The sequence below is a fragment of the Danio rerio genome, chromosome 9 (genome assembly GCF_049306965.1).
Source record: "Danio rerio strain Tuebingen ecotype United States chromosome 9, GRCz12tu, whole genome shotgun sequence".
Lineage (NCBI taxonomy): Eukaryota > Metazoa > Chordata > Actinopteri > Cypriniformes > Danionidae > Danio > Danio rerio.
In genome coordinates this window covers 48122501-48137721 of record NC_133184.1, presented here as the reverse complement: position 1 = coordinate 48137721, position 15221 = coordinate 48122501, and the positions used below count along the sequence as shown (strand labels likewise).

The 15221-nt window shown below is 43.4% G+C and overlaps 1 long non-coding RNA gene across 1 annotated transcript in view; it reads left to right on the top strand.

Moving 5' to 3' along the window:
- The window catches only part of LOC141376204 (uncharacterized), a 61654-nt gene that overhangs the window by 39903 nt on the left and 6530 nt on the right, over positions 1 to 15221 (top strand). The gene's annotated exons all lie outside the window — the stretch shown is intronic.

Below are 15221 nucleotides of genomic sequence, written 5' to 3'. Positions count from 1 at the left end.
ACGATGGCAGGTTTGTTCAAATCATTTGGATTGTATGGTGAAAAATGCAGCATGACTTTGAGTTCTCTGAAAAGATGAATAAAGATTATGCATTAGGTGTATTCAACACAAATCTATGGTAATTTATAAGTAAATATATTATAAATTGTACTATAACATATAGATTGATCACACTTCTTTCACTTTCATGCAATCTGCTTATGCCCAGTTTCATATAGATTCATAAAATGTAGAATGTTTTAGCTCATTTTGGTTTTGTTCATCATAAACCAGCCTGATCTCACGAGAAAACGTAAGTATTTTACGTTTTGCCAGTTTAGTGGCTAATTTGTACGAATTCGTACGATTTCAGTCGTACGAAATGATACGATTTTAAAAAGGAGGCGTGGCACCTAACCCCACCCCTAACCCCAACCGTCATTGGGGGGGAAAGGCAAATCGTACTAAATTGTACGAATTAGATCGTACGAATTCATACGAATTAGCCACTAAATGAAAAAGTTACGAATTGCCTTGAGATTGTGCTGCATAAACCCATTTATTATTTACTCTAATATTGTTCAGTGCTATCATATTTTGTAATGGGCAATACAGACAAAAGCAAGAAATGTCTGGCTGCAGACCTCAAATCAAAATCAAATCACTTTTATTGTCACATCATCAGCAGCATGTGTGCTACGATAAGTGGAAAGCTAAGGTGCTGGCTCCAGACAGTACAAAATACAGATATTGCAAATGCAACGACAGACAGTGCAAGCAAAATACAGACAGTGCATAATACAGACAGTGCAAATACAACGACAGTGCAAGCAAAATACAGACAGTGCAAAATACAGACAGTGCAAATACAACGGCAGTGCAAAATACAGACAGTGCAAGCAAAATACAGACAGTGCAAAATACAGACAATGCAAATACAACGGCAGTGCAAAATACAGACAGTGCAAGCAAAATACAGACAGTGCAAGCAAAATACAGACAGTGCATAATACAGACAGTGCAAATACAACGACAGTGCAAGCAAAATACAGACAGTGCAAAATACAGACAGTGCAAATACAACGGCAGTGCAAAATACAGACAGTGCAAGCAAAATACAGACAGTGCAAAATACAGACAATGCAAATACAACGGCAGTGCAAAATACAGACAGTGCAAGCAAAATACAGACAGTGCATAATACAGACAGTGCAAATACAACGACAGTGCAAGCAAAATACAGACAGTGCAAAATACAGACAGTGCAAATACAACGGCAGTGCAAAATACAGACAGTGCAAGCAAAATACAGACAGTGCAAAATACAGACAATGCAAATACAACGGCAGTGCAAAATACAGACAGTGCAAGCAAAATACAGACAGTGCAAATACAACGGCAGTGCAAAATACAGACAGTGCAAGCAAAATACAGACAGTGCAAATACAACGGCAGTGCAAAATACAGACAGTGCAAGCAAAATACAGACAGTGCAAAATACAGACAATGCAAATACAACGGCAGTGCAAAATACAGACAGTGCAAGCAAAATACAGACAGTGCATAATACAGACAGTGCAAATACAACGACAGTGCAAAATACAGACAGTGCAAGCAAAATACAGACAGTGCAAAATACAGACAATGCAAATACAACGACAGTGCAAAATACAGACAGTGCAAGCAAAATACAGACAGTGCAAGCAAAATACAGACAGTGCATAATACAGACAGTGCAAATACAACGACAGTGCAAGCAAAATACAGACAGTGCAAAATACAGACAATGCAAATACAACGACAGTGCAAAACACAGAAAGTGAAAGCAAAATACAGACAGTGCAAATTCAACAACAGTACAAAATACAACAGCATACTCCGAAAAAAAACAGGACAATGTAAACTTGACAGCGATATGTACAATGAATAGGTGTCCACATAGTTGGAGGCAGTATTGTTTCAAGTATGGATTGGTTAAAGTGCAGTGCATGCTACATATTGATGGTGTGCAGTGAGGGGTATGGAAGAGTCTGTGTGGGGTGTGTTAAGTGTTCATCAGGTGACACACCTGTTGACACATGCATGCAGTGTTTTTAATGCATGCATCTAACCCAACCCCCAACTCGCAGTGATCTAACTAACTGTACTGAGTAGATGTGTCTGAGACTAAACGTCTGAGATGATATGTGCAAATCTCTCCCAAATGCTACTTAGCAAAGCTGCAAATACTGATTTGTTTTTCTATACATCAGAATGTTTCCATTTCTGTGCAAAGCATACTTACTATCATACATTTTACCATGATTTAGAGAAGATACCTTCTAAAATGCCTTTCTGTAACAACAATATACAAAAAAAAAAAAAAAAAAAAAAAAAAAAAAAATATATATATATATATATATATATATATATATATATATATATATATATATATATATATCAGAGTTAAAATTAAGTAATGACAAATTAAGACCCATAAACAAATTAAGACCCATTATTTATGCCTTAAAATACAAATTAATTGTTACATTAAATGTTTCCCAGTGTCCTTGGCCACCAAATGAAATTGATAAAATTTAATATAATAATTTCTTATATAAAAAAATTATCTATAATATATATAAAAAAATCTGAATAATTATTTTAATTATATATATATATACACACACACACATACTCATTGGGCAATTTATTAGGTACACCTGTCTAAATGCTCATCTAATCAGCCAATTACATGGCAGCAGCTCAATGCATTTATGCATTTAGGCATGGTCAAGACAATCTGCTGCAGTTCAAACTGAGCATCAGAATAGGGCAGAAAGGTAATTCAAGTGACTTTGAACCTGGGATGGTTGTTGGTGCCAGGCGGGCTGGTCTGAGTATTTCAAAAACTGCTGATCTACTGGGATTTTCACGCACAATCATCTCTGGGGTTTACAGAAAGTCGTCCGAAAGAGAGAAAATATCTAGTGAGGAGCAGTTCTGTGGGCACAAATGCCTTGTTGATGCCAGAGGTCAGGTCAGAGGAGAATGGCCAGACTGGTTCCAGCTGACAGAAAGGCAACAGTAACTCAAATAACCACTCTTTACAACTGAGGTATGCAGCACAACTTGTCCAACCTTGCGAAGGATGGGCTACAGCAGCAGAATACCACACCGGGTGCCACTCCTGTCAGCTAAGAACAGGAAACTGAGGCTACAATTCGCACAGACTCACCAAAATTGAACAATCAAAGATTGAAATAATGTTGCCTGATCTAATGGGTCTCCATTTCCGCTGCGACATTCGATTGGTAGGGTTGGAATTTGACGTCAGCAACAAAAAAGCATGGATCCCTCCTACCTTGTATCAACGGTTCAGGCTGGTGGTGGTGGTGTAATGGTTTGGGGGATGTTTTCTTGGCACACTTAGGGCCGATTAGTACCAATTGAGCATACTTGAGCATTGTTGCTGATCATGTCTATCTCTTTATGACCACAGTCTACCCATCCTAGCAGGATATCTCGCCGTGTCATAAAGCGGGAATCATCTCAAAATGGACATCTCATTCTTGAACATGACAATGAGTTCACTGTATTCAAATGGCCTCCACAGTCACCAGATCTCAATCCAATAGAGCACATTTAGGATGTGATGGAGCGGGAGATTTGCATCATGGATGTGCAGCTGACAAATCTGCAGCAACTGCGTGATGCTATCATGTCAATATGGACCAAAATCTCTGAGAAATAGTTTCAGTATTTTGTTGATGTGTATTTAAAGGGACTGAAATATTTGCAAAGTTTCCATCCCTCACTAAAACATATGCTGTATTAGTCATTTTATATATTTCTTGCAGGTCAGAATGAACTTTCTGTAATTACATGATCATTTCACAATATCCTGAATCATCTGATCAGTTTTGAATAACAACTACTTACATACTAAAATAGTTGCTGAAACAATCCACCGGCTTGCATCTCCTATATAAAAATCTACATAATACAGTTAAAACTGCATGATTTAATTGCACAATTGTGTTCATGTAAACAACAAACATGTATCTAAAGTTCTACTGAAAAACAAAAGATAAAGTTTTAACAGAACACGAACAGGCTGTGCTAACAATAATGGCACTGTTATTAATCCAATCTGAGCACATTACGCTTCTCAAAACAACAGCAGGCACATGGCATTAAAAGAGCAGCATCCCATGCCCAAAGACGTTTCCATTCTTGACATTTTATTAGCACTTGTTTATCGCAGGATTACGTGCCTCTGTGAAAATCCATAGCAAGTTATTACAAACACCTGGGATTTAATCAACCTCAGTTGAAGCAATTTCCCTTTTTGCATTCAGCCATTAGAGAATAACCAGCTAAATGGTGGGTTACCATGGAGGAAAGGTAAACACAGCTACAGCGTTCCTTTAAAAAGAAAAGCAAACACTAATGAACAGCAGCAAACATTTTGCTCAACTAGCTCCTTATTTATTTTCCTTCCAGGCGGAGATTAAAAATGAGTCTTGATCATGAAAACCTGCGAAGCGCTTCGTTTCTATAATTATTTGTTAGTGATGGTGTCCGAATCACCACGATGATGACTTAAGTACAGGATTTAGTCAAAGACTATAGCTGTGTCTCATTTCAGAGGCTGCATCCGCCGAAGAATGCAGAATTCAAAGATGGGTCCTTCGAAGTCCACACAGTTTGAACCAAGCATTTAGAAATGAGACGATCTAGCCTACAGAGTTATTCAGAATTATTAGCCCCCCTGAATTATTAGTCCCTCTGTTTATTTTTCCCCAATTTCTGTTTAAAGGAGTGAAGATGTTTTCAACACATTTCTAAACATAATAGCTTTAATAACTCATTTCTAATAACTGATTTATTTTATATTTGCCATGATGACAGTAAACAATATTGGTCACACTTTACAATAAGGTTCATTATTTCATGTTAATTAATGCATTTACTTACATGAACAAACAATGAACAATACATTTAATGCTGTATATGTTCATGTTAGTTAACGTTAGTTAATGAAAATACAGTTGTTCATTGTTAGTTCGTTAACTCATGGTGCATTAACAAATGTTAACAAGCTCGGACTTGGATGTTAATAATGCATTAGTAAATGTTCAATTATGATTAATAAATGCTGTACATGTGTTGTTCATGATTAGTTCCTGTTAGTAAATGCATTAACTAATGAATCTTATTGTAAAGTGTTACCACGGTATTTGACTAGATATTTTTTCAAGGCACTTCTACACAGCTTAAATGTTCATTTAAAGGCTTAACTAGGTTAACTAGGCAGGTTAGGATAATTAGGCAAGTTATTGTATAACGATGGTTTGTTCTATAGATTATCGAATTAAAATATAGCTTAAAGGTGCTAATAATTTTGACCTTAAAATGGTTTTTAAAATAATTAAAAACTGCTTTTATTCTAGCTGAAAAAAAAACAAATAACTCTTTCTCCAGAAAAAAAAAAATATGATCAGACATACTGTGAAAATTTCCTTGATCTGGTAAACATAATCTGAGAAATATTTTAAAAATAAATAATAAAAAAATTCAAAGGGGGGCTAATAATTCTGACCTTACTTTTTATTATTTAAAAATTTATTTTAAATAAATATTCATTCATTCATTTTCAGCTTAGTCCCTTCATTAATCCGGGGTCGCCACAGCGGAATAACCGCCTTTAAATTAATAAATATAAAAATAAATGTATTTAAATATTACTTAATATTTTGGATATTTGAAGGGATTCCGTACACACTCTAATCCAACTTGACTTCAACGTGAATTCCTAAACATTTTTAAAATGGTTATATCCCTATAAAAAAAATAAAAGTGTTGCATATTTAGAGAATTTCCTTCCCTTACTAAAACATATGCCTTATTAGTCATTTTATATGTTTCTTCCGGGTCAGAACGAAGCCACATACATGAATTCACAAAATTCTGATCAGTTTTGAAGTGTGGAATAATAAATAAATGTCTACTTACATGCTAAAAAAAAGTTGCTGGAATTTTACAGCATTCTGATCAGATGTGTTCCAACATTAGGCACACTTAAATCAAGACTTAAAGCCATCTGTTTAGCCAACCCAAGCTCATTCTGGAAACGTAGCCCCACGGATGTTTCTGGAGACCGCGATTTACGTGGCCGGAGGTACATAAAGGCCGCGTTTGGTTTTTTTCGAGCGAACGCTGTGGGGCGGTGTGGCGCCGCTCCGCCCCTCCTCTTCGCGCTCGCCGGCCGACGTCTCGCCTCCGAGTGGAGGGCTTTCCCGACGCAATCAGTTTGTCCGCCTAGCTCACAGCGTTGCGTCGGCGGAGCGGAGGCCCCGGAGGAGGAGCCGGAGCCGGCCGCGGTGGACGACGACCGGGATCGAGTCCGGGGAACAGCGGGTTCCGGAAATCAGGTAAGACGAAAAACGGAATCTGGAAAATAAGGGCGAAAACGCGGCGGGAACCGAAAACACGGTCGAAATCGAAGACGAGGGCTTTTGCTTTTTTTTTTTTTTTTTTTTCAATCCGGCGGCTTTTCGCGCGAGAACGGCGCGGGCGCGAACGCTCCAGGCGCCCGCCCGAGACGCGAAAAAGCGCACACAGCGGCCTCTCGCGGATCCGCGAAAACAAAAAAACACTCAAATACGTACCACCCGGGACGTAAATCGCGGTCCGCAGAAACGTCCGCGGGGCTACGTTTCCACAATGAGCCCGGGTTGTGTTTAGCTGTGCCTTTACTGAATCAGCATTGTGCTACTGCAGGCATATCACAGTGTTATGTCTTTCTTTTGTTATTTATTCATTTAAAACCTGTTTTAACACATTTATATCTGTTTTAAAAAAAATGTATTCCTTGTTTTAATTCCTTGTTTATGTTATGAACTTTAAAGTACCCCTGTATATGAAATGTGCAATATAAATAAACTTGCCTTGCCATTCCTTTAAAAAAGAAATGCACATGCTAATGAACAACACCAAACATTTTGCTCAACTAGCTCCTTATTTATATTCCTTTCAGACGGAGACCAAAACTGTGTCTATGAAAACTTCCAAAGCGCTTCGTTTTTATAATTATTTAATTGTTTTTGGGGCGTGTCTGAATCACCACGATGATGACTTAAGTACAGGATTTAGTCAAACCCTCCTCCTCATCTTGATGGAAAGTTTGCTGAAAGAATAAAAAAAGCTTGTTACTCGAAAAACGTTCATCAAACGACTTAGCCCTTTTTAGCGAAAATGTGACAGCATATTGGCGTCACTCAACTTTAGCAGGCCCATCAAAACAGTCGATCGGGTTTCGCTCTTAACTGACATTGACATGACATACATGATTTATCTGAATTGTGACAGTCCCGCATGAGCGCAGACATCTCCTCTGACAGCTAAATTACAACGTGGCAAAGGCAGGCTGAATGTGTATCATCTGCCGCTTGAAAATAACAGCCAGAAGCTCCTCGTTATCCAGACTGAAAAGGCTGCTATTTTCCTGTGGAGTCCTTAAAATTCACCGTGGCGAGAGCAAGTCAGAAATAAGGTAGAAAAAGGAAAGGTGGGATTTAAAATAAAAATGTTGCAGGGAAAAGATGTAAAGCACCGTTTTTAGCACATAAACTGCTAATTATACTTGCACGGCTCAGTGTTATTGTAATAAGAATTACAGTTGAAACCAGAAGTTTACATACACTGTATAAAAGGCACATAACCATTTAAAAAAACATTTAAGATGTTAATGTGACTAAACTTTTTGTCTTTTAGGTGAGTTTGGATTATCAAAATTGTTTCTGTTATGCTTAATGGCAGAATAATGAGAGAGATGTTTTTTAAGAAATTGTTAACTTTTCTTGAAAGTCAAGTTTACATACAATAAGATTATTATGCCTCTGAAAAAGCTCAGATGATGGTGTCAAGGTTTTGGAAGTTTCTGATTGGCTCATTGACAACATTTGAGTTAATTGGAGGCACAACAGTAGAATAGTATTTATGGAAAACCTCAAACACACTGCTTCCTTGGGTGACAACCTGGGAAAATCAACAAGCCAGAATCAACAAAAAAAGCCAGATTACAATTTGATAAATTACACTGGGAAAAATAATAATTTTTGGAGACATGTCCTGTGGTCTGATGGAGCCAAGATTGAACTGTTTGGCCATAATGACCATTGTCACATTTGGAGGACAAAGGAGAAAGCTTACAAGCCTAGGAACACCATCCCAGCTGTGAAGTATGAGGGTGGCAGCATCATGTTGAGGGTCTGTTTTGCTGCAGGAGGGACTGGTCAACTTCACAGCATAGATGGCATCATGAAGAAAGAACATTATTTAGAAATACTGAAGCAACATCTCAAGACATCAGCCAGGAAATTAAAACCTGGCCACAAATAAGTCTTCTAAACAGACCTTGACCCTTAGCATACTTCCAAATTAGTCAAAAATGTGCTTTAAGGACAACAGAGTGAATGAAGCCCTGAAATCAATCCTATAGAAAACTTGTGGGCAGAGTTGAAAAAGCTTGTACTAGCCAGACAAATCTGACTCAGTTACACTAATTCTGTCAGGAGGAATGGGCCAAAATTCCATTAAATTATTGTGAGACGCTTGTGGAGGATACCCAAAACATTTAACCAATGTTATACAGTTTAAAATGGTTATGTTCCTTTTTTTAGAGTGCATGTAAACTTCTGGTTTCAACTGTATAGACATTAAGCATTTTAAACATTTAGCCAAAGTGACTTGACTTCAGCATTGTATTAAAATGTAATTTTGTTCAAGTAATTTATTCATTTTTTTTTTAATGGGAGCTTTTCAAAAAGTATACTTTGGAAGAAATGTTCTTAAACTTTTTTACATTTTATTAACTGAGAAGTTTTGAAGTGGTCATTTTATGCCATTTTTCAATATGTAATATAATCCTCAGGTTTCTACACAAAGTGTCTGCTTTAGCTGGAAAGAAAATGTATTACACTATGCTGTAAATGCTCCTTTCAATAAAACTGTATTGGAATGGGTCTCTTTAAATGCAAATGAGTTGCTCCTCCCCACACCCTTTGCAGATGAGGGTGGAGTCTTCACAGCTTGTGCCTCAGTTACTCTGACAACAACATCAAAGAACATCTGCATGTATTTTAAAGCCATCAATGTCTGTTTTGGTGTTTTCGTACACACTCACAGGCCACTATATCTGGTACACCTCACCAGTACCAGAACTGCCTTAATCCTTCATGGCATATATTCAACAAGGTACTGGAAATATTTCTTAGAGATTTTAGTCCTGACATGATAGCATCACGCAGTTGCTACACATTTGTCGGCTGCACATCCATGATGTGAATCTCCCATTCCACCACATCCCAAAGGTGCTCTATTGGATTGAGTTCTTGTGACTGTGGAGGCCATTTGAATACAGTGAACTCAGTGTCATGTTCAAGAATGAGATGTCCATTCTGAGATGATTCACGCTTTATGACACGGCGCGTTATCCTGCTAAGATGGGTACACTGTGGTCATAAAGAGATGGACAGGGTCAGCAACAACACTTAGGTAGGCTGTGGCGTTGACACAATGCTCAATTGGTACTAATCGGCCCTATGTGTGCCAAGAAAATATCCCCCACTCCATTACACCACTACCACCAGCCTGAACCATTGATACAAGGCAGAATGGATCCATGCTTTCATGTTGTTGATGCCAAATTCTGACCCTACCATCCGAATGTCGCAGCAAAATCGAGACTCATCAGATCAGGCAATGTTTTTCCAGTCTCTATTGTTCAATTTTGGTCTGGCTGTGTGAACTGTAGCCTCAGTTACTTGTTCTTAGCTGACAGGAGTGACATCCGGTGTGGTCTTCTGCTGCTTTTCTGCATTCAGAGATGCTCTTCTGCAGACCTCGGTTGTAACGAGGGGTTATTTGAATTACTGTTGCCTTTCTATCAGCAAGAACCAGTCTGGCCATTCACCTCTGACCTCTGGCATCAACAAGGCATTTGCGCCCACAGAACTGCCGCTCACTGGATATTTTCTCTTTTTCAGACCATTCTCTGTAAACCCTAGAGATAATTGTGCCTGAAAATCCCAGTAGATCAGCAGTTTCTGAAATACTCAGACCAGCCTGTCTACCTGTGATTGGCTGATTAGAAAATAGAAATACTATATATATATATATATATATATATATATATATATATATATATATGTTGTAGCGAGGCAGAGGGAAAACACAAACACCGTAGATGAAGTTACAAACAATGCCCCGGAGGGTGCTTTTATTTACAAGTGATAAAGGGGTGAATGAGTGCTCTTCTTAGAGGTGCGTGCTCAGGTGCTCCGGGGAGAAGGTGAAGACTGGTGAGAGGGATGGTGTTGGATCGGTCACGAGCTGGATTCGGCTGTGGGAGAGACAGAGAGAGACAAGCGTTAGCGCAGGGAGTCATCTGAAATGAAGCTCACTTCCTCCTGTGTGGGGCTGGCTTATATCTCTCCCTGGCTGATGAGGTCCAGCTGTGAGCGATCCGAGGTTGATGAGAGATCCAGCTGGTGTGGATTTGTGCCCAGGGCGACGTGGTATTATATGACTCGCTACATTCCCCCCCCCTTAGCGTCGTCCTGGTCCTGGGTGTCCTGCGAAGGAAGAGCAGTGTATTGAGAGGGGGGGTAGAATGTTTCGACAGACCTGCCCATCCTGACCAGAGCCGTGAGAGTCCGTCTGCGTTTCCGTGGGAGGCCCCGGCTCGATGTTGGACGTCAAAGTTGAAATCCTGGAGCGACAGGAACCATCTGGTGACCCGAGCGTTGCTGTTCTTCGCTGTAGCCATCCACTGTAGCGGGGCGTGGTCGGTCACCAGAGTGAATTTCCTGCCAAGGAGATAGTACCTTAGCTCCAGGATTGCCCACTTGATCGCCAGGGCCTCCTTCTCCACCGTTGCGTAGCGGGTCTCTGCGGGGGTCAGCTTCCGACTCACGTACATGATGGGGTGTTCTTCATCGCCGTGGACCTGGGAGAGGACCGCGCCCAGGCCCGAGTCGGAAGCATCCGTCTGTAGAATAAAGGGGCAGCCGAAGTCAGGTGCGTGCAGTACCGGTGAGGACGTGAGGGACTTCTTTAGGGCTCGGAACGCATCGTCGGCTTCCTTGGTCCATCTTATCCTTTCCGGCTGCCCCTTTCTGGTCAGGTCTGTCAGAGGGCTGGCTATGGATGAGAAGTTAGGTATAAAACATCTATAGTAGCCCGCTAACCCCAGAAATGCACGTACCTGGGTCTTTGTGGTGGGTTGTGGAGTTTCTTGTAGTGCCTTGACCTTGTTTTGCTGTGGCTGTATGAGACCTCGTCCAATGTGGAAGCCGAGGTATCTGGCTTCGGCTAGACCCAGGTGGCATTTCTTGGGATTAGCTGTGAGCCCAGCCCGTCGAAGATCTAAGAGCACCCTCCGTAACCGGGATAGGTGTTCTTCCCATGACTCAGAGTGGACGATGAGGTCGTCCAGGTAGGCTGCTGCATATGGCTGGTGGGGCCTCAGCAGGATGTCCATCATTCTTTGGAATGTGGCTGGGGCCCCGTGGAGCCCGAAGGGAAGAACCCGGTATTGCCAGTGCCCACCGGGTGTGGAGAAGGCGGTTTTCTCCTTGGCGTCTTCACTGAGTGGTAACTGCCAGTAGCCTTTGGTGAGGTCGATGGTGGAGATAAATCGGGCTCCACCCAGCCTATCCAGCAGCTCGTCCACCCGAGGCATGGGGTATCCGTCGAACTTGGAGATCTCGTTGAGTTTCCTAAAGTCGTTGCAGAAACGGAGGGTGCCATCGGGTTTGGGGACCATAACTATTGGGCTGGACCACGGGCTACGGGATGGTTCGATGATGCCTAACCTTCTCATCTTCTGGATCTCTTCGTCGATAGCCAGCCTGCGAGCCTCTGGAACTCGATAAGGCCTTTGCCGGACGATGGTGCCAGGAGGAGTGATAATGTTGTGTTGGATGATGGAGGTTCGGCCCGGTTTCTCCGAGAACACATCCTTGAACTGACCAACCAAGGCTTGCAGCTCCGCCTTCTGGTTTGGTGAGAGTTGCTCACCTATGTGGACCACGGGAAGATTTTCTTCAGTGAAGGCGACGAGATGACCTGGAGCTGCAACCCACTTCTTCATAAGATTAATGTGGTACAGTTGTTCTTCCCGTCTTCGTCCCGGCTGACGGACTCGATAATTTACCGGCCCTACCCTTTCTACCACCGTGTATGGCCCCTTCCAGGATGCGAGGAACTTCGACGTTGTGGTAGGTATGAGTATCATCACCTTGTCCCCTGGGTGGAACTTTCTGGGTTGGGCGGGCCGGTTATACAATCTCTGCTGGGCGCGCTGGGCTTCGGTCAGGTGTTGCTTGACGATGGGCATGATTTTGTCGATGCGTTCTCTCATGTCCCGTAGGTGTTCAATCACCGACCGCTGGGGGGCTGGCTCCTGCTCCCAGGCTTGACGAGCCACATCCAATAGGCCACTGGGTTGGCGGCCAAACAGCAGTTCGAAGGGGGTAAATCCTGTGGAGGCCTGGGGGACTTCCCTGATACCGAATAACACGTACGGGATCATGAGGTCCCAGTCGCGCCCGTCCTCTGCCACCACCCGTCGGAGCATCTGCTTCAGAGTCTTGTTAAAGCGCTCGACAAGGCCGTCAGTCTGTGGATGATATACTGAGGTTTTTAGCTGTTTTACCTTGAGGAGGTGACAGAGGTCTGCCATCAACCGGGACATGAAGGGGGTGCCCTGGTCGGTCAGTATCTCTGTTGGGATTCCCACTCGACTGCATAGCAGAAACAGCTCCTTCGCGATTGCCGATGACGTGGCTTTCCTCAGGGGAATCGCTTCAGGGTATCTGGTGGCATAATCGAGGATAACAAGGATGTGCTCATGTCCCCGGGCCGACTTCGGCAAAGGCCCTACCAAGTCCATACCAATTCGGGTGAAGGGCACATCGATGATGGGTAGTGGTATTAGAGGGCTGGGGGGTGGTCGTTGGGGAGACGTTCTCTGGCAGATGTCACATGCCTGGCAATACCTCTTTACTTCCCCGTCTATCCCCGGCCAATGGAAACGGTCGCGGATCCTTTTCACCGTGTTGGCCGCTCCCAGATGTCCAGCCATCGGGTGGGTATGTGCCAGTTCTAAGACCGTCTCCCTCTTGGTCCTCGGGACGACCAATAGTGTCTTCTTTTCCCCCCGCCTCTCTGCGACACAGTACAGCAGACCATTTTCCACAATAAAATGTGGGAGGGGGTGGGGGCTGGGAAGTCGCTCATTACCTTCAATGATCCGTACTTGCGGCCAGCAGTGTTTGAGCGTTTCATCTTCCCTCTGTGCTCTGCCAAAATCGCCTCCTGCGGTTATCTGTTGAAACAGATCAAAGTATAAATTAGCAGAAATTGATGACTCACCCCCTCTATCGCTCTCGGTGGTCATCAGCGCTGGTTTGCGGTCCCGATGAGCCCGTGACTTGTTCTTCTTCTTTGAACGAGCCGATAGAGCGTGGTGGTGAGTGAGGAGTTCATCGAACCCCGGCCAGTCTCTGCCCAGTAGGAGGGGCACAGGAAGATCTGGAACAACCCCGACTTCGATGCGCCAGCTGCCTGGTTTCGCCGCGATGGTCACTCTTTGGGCGGGTACGTGGCGGGTATCACCGTGTACACACGTGATTGGAATAAGACTTTTACTTTCCTGGCGGTATTTCAAAGTCTTCGGGTGAACCAGAGTGATGGCGCTTCCTGTGTCTAAGGTGGCCGTTTGTGTTTTACCCTCTAGCTGGACTTTATGGGTGGGAGCTTCGGGAGGGATATTGCGGTGTACCGCGCACCCTGCTGTCCAGGCCGGGGTCGAGTGCGTCGTCGGCTCGGTGGGCATCGGCTCGTCCATCGGGCTGGGGACCGCTGGTCTGCCGCCTGGTCGCGCTGTGCCCTCCACCGGTCGCCAAGGTGCACTTACCCTCCGGGGTGGCAGAGCCGCTCTCTCCCCATTATCTCGGGCGATGTGAGCTTCAGCCAGCTCGATCGCCTCCACCAGGGTGGCCAGTGACTCAGGATTTCGCATGCTGGTGAGTGTTCGCAAACGTCGGGGTAACGCACGCATCATCTTCTCGATGATCACCTTCTCAGCGACCTGGACCACCGAGGGATCTCCTCCCAATAACCATAGCCTTCCCAGGCGAGAAAGTTGAGCTGCTTGAGTTCTCACTGGTTGTTTCTCGTCGTAAGACCACTGGGAAAACTGTTGGGCTGCGCTGATTGTGGATAGCCCCATTCTGGCTAATATTTCCTTTTTTAACGCTTTGTAATCTTCATTTTTAGGTGTCTCTAGTGAAAAATATGCTCGTTGCGCTTCTCCTGTGAGAAACGGAGCCAACATTCTCGCCCAGTTTTCTTTTGGCCAGCCTTCTCTCTCGGCAATAACCTCAAAGGTATGTAAATAAGCGTCAATATCATCCAGGTCGCTGAGTTTAGTGAGATGATGATGCGCACTCACTTCGGGAGTCGGATGGTGTCTGGCCGCCTGGCGGAGCTGCTGTTCCAGTCGATCCTGTCTGGCTGTAAGCTGCTCAGAGATGGAATTCTGTTTCCTAGAGATCTCCGCTAGGTGGAGCAGTACCTCTTCCACCGACATGGCGACGGGATGTTGACAGCCGAGTAAGAGGAAGCGTGGGAGAGAGAGAGAGCGGATGCCTGTCTGTAACAAACACAGAGAAAAATTCAGCGGTTATTTTCTACTTAATGGTGAGTGTTTCTTCTGAATTTTTTCCCTCTGCAATGCCCGCATTCTCCACCAGTTGTAGCGAGGCAGAGGGAAAACACAAACACCGTAGATGAAGTTACAAACAATGCCCCGGAGGGTGCTTTTATTTACAAGTGATAAAGGGGTGAATGAGTGCTCTTCTTAGAGGTGCGTGCTCAGGTGCTCCGGGGAGAAGGTGAAGACTGGTGAGAGGGATGGTGTTGGATCGGTCACGAGCTGGATTCGGCTGTGGGAGAGACAGAGAGAGACAAGCGTTAGCGCAGGGAGTCATCTGAAATGAAGCTCACTTCCTCCTGTGTGGGGCTGGCTTATATCTCTCCCTGGCTGATGAGGTCCAGCTGTGAGCGATCCGAGGTTGATGAGAGATCCAGCTGGTGTGGATTTGTGCCCAGGGCGACGTGGTATTATATGACTCGCTACATTATATATATATATATATATATATATATATATATATATATATATATATATA